Raw genomic sequence first — 2,496 nt, forward strand, 5'->3', positions numbered from 1 at the left:
ACCTCAACTTAGTGTGTGAGTATTTATCAGACTCTCCACTTGGCAGGCCCTTATATCTGTTTTGTCAGTGAGGCTGCCAAATACCACAGCTCCACATTGCAGCTGTTTCTTCCTGATTGGGGCAAAGATAGTTTGGAGTACTTCTTATATTTGTCCAAATTTTGGCATGGTAATCCTTCACTGTCTTATCAGCTCTTTGATGCTTTTAAGAAAAATTAAAATATGAATATATATTATATTTATAAAAATATATTTACATATGTTTAATTATACATTTTAATATGTTATATATGTAATGTATTTAAATATATAATATTAAATGAATATGTATATATTATATATTTTTTTCCATACAACTGTTTTAGTTGACCTCAATGGAAGGGTTGATCTAGACTGCTATTAAGAGAATTGAAAGTCTTCCAGTTGATTTCTTTATGTTCAATGATCTCTGAACTTTTATTGGCCTACTGCCCCCCAAGAGGGTACCCCTCAGACAATGCTTTGCCATCCACAATCATGCAAGTGGTCACCATTTGAATGGACTGCATGGAGTTGCTGGTGTCCAGGGCATCACTAAAATCAAAGTCCTTCCCTTCTTTCAGCAGGCAGTGGTAGGTAGAGATCTCAGCCTCCAGTTTGACCTTGATGTTTAGCAGAGCCTCATACTCCAGGACTTGGCATTGCCCCTCTGCCTGAGTCTGAGCTACCTCTGACTCCATGTGCAGCAGGATCCCATTGAGCTGTTTCATCTCCATGGCATAGCACATCTCTACCACTCTCAGACCGTTCTCCAAGTTGGCCTTCAGATTTCTCATTGAGTCCAGGTCAATCTCCAAGGACTGGACCATATGTCTCAATTCCATGAGTATCATCTCAGCAGCTCCTATCTCGATGGTCTGTGAGGTGACCCCTATGGTATTCTCCTCAATCTAGCTCCTCTCAGTTATTCCGAGCCAGTTCATCATACTGGGCCCAGATGTCCGTCATGATCTTGCTTAGGTCCTGAGATTTGGGAGCATCCAACTCCATGGTCAACCAAGAGTTGGTAATCTGGTTTTGTAGACCATTTACTCCCTCCTTTGGCTCCTCTTCATGAAGAGCAGCTCCTTGAGAGTCTTGATCTCTGCCTCCAGGTGTGGCTGAGTGACATTGGTGTCATCAGTGACCTTTCCAAACTCATGGATGTTACTCTCCATAGACTGGCTCATGGCCAGCTCCATCTTATAATTGACACTGAAGTCATGAGTAAGATGGATCATTGTCAACCTGCAGAATGATATGGCATTGTCTACAGAACTTGCAAAAACCTGAACCCTCAGGTCCTCCATGGTCTTGAAGTAATGCCCCCAGTCTCTGACCTGGGTCCCTTTTTCTCCAGGTATTCCCAGATTTTGCTCTCTAGTCTCCTATTACCAGACTCCAGGCTATTCATCTCTCCAGGTAGGAGGCCAGCAGTCATTCAGGTATTGAATAGTCTCCTTTCTCTGGATGCCCCCTATACCCACCAGACCCCCAGGCACCCCTCTAGCCAGGCCCCTGGACCCCCAGCCGCTCCACACGCTGGTGGAATGAGACATGGAGATCCAGGAGCCTGAGCCCTCAGTGCCTATAGGGACTCTAGCCGCACTGCTGGCTCGCTGGGCCTGGTGGCTGGGTAACTGCACAGAGCTCAGGGTCCTGTAGTTGGTGGAGAAGCTGGAGCTGGTGCTGAATCTCATGTTGTCCAGGGAGGAAGGAGAGAGGCCAAGATGTGCTGCTCCTCCTCCAGTGTATTTTTAAAAGAAGAAATGGGTAGTATTTTAGAGTTCTTACCCTTCTGAAAACGTCTTTTTTCTAGCCACTCCCTGCAATCATAATTTAGCTGGGATTTGAAGTCTAGGCTGAACCTTAATTTTCCTTTAAATATGTGAAGGCACTATTCTATTGATCTCTAATATTTGTTGATCTCTAAAATTCATTGTAACTGTGGAATAATCCTATTCCTACCTGATTCCCATTTCCTTGCAAATGACTTTCCCCCTCCCCACCTTTTTGGGAACCATTGGGTTCTTCTCTTTCCCTCCAGAACTCTGACATCTCACAATTTATGTACTCTTATTTCATCCATTTGCTTGGGCATAAAAAAGACATTGACAACCCAGAGATTTCTGTTTTACTGCTAAAGAAGTTTGCTATATTGCTTTCATATTTTCCACCTCCCTATTTTCTCACTTGTCTATTTTAAGAAATCATTTTGGTTGGATCCATCCGTTATGTTAATTATGTTTTCTTTCCTAATTTTTAGTGCTAATGTCTTTTTGTGCTAGTTTTTAGAAGATTTCCTCAATTTATTCTCCAACCTTTCTAATGAATGTTTTAATTTGATTAAATTTTTATTTGCAGGATAAATTTTTATTTCTTGTTTTTTGATTTATCCTTTTACACAACCTCTATTTCTAGGCATAAGGATACTATCACTTCATTTATTTCCCTAGGGTTGTCGATTTTTAAAATCTT

At 41.7% G+C, this 2,496-nt stretch overlaps 1 pseudogene across 1 annotated transcript; it reads right to left on the reverse strand.

The window, feature by feature from the left end:
* Nucleotides 1-464: 464 nt before the first annotated feature.
* On the reverse strand, nucleotides 465-1,718 carry LOC308554912 (keratin, type I cytoskeletal 18 pseudogene; annotated as a pseudogene). The gene has a single exon. The product of its transcript is annotated as a keratin, type I cytoskeletal 18 pseudogene (transcript).
* Nucleotides 1,719-2,496: the final 778 nt, after the last annotated feature.

This window comes from Miniopterus schreibersii (assembly GCF_964146895.1).
Source record: "Miniopterus schreibersii genome assembly, chromosome: 3".
In the NCBI taxonomy this organism is placed as follows: domain Eukaryota; kingdom Metazoa; phylum Chordata; class Mammalia; order Chiroptera; family Miniopteridae; genus Miniopterus; species Miniopterus schreibersii.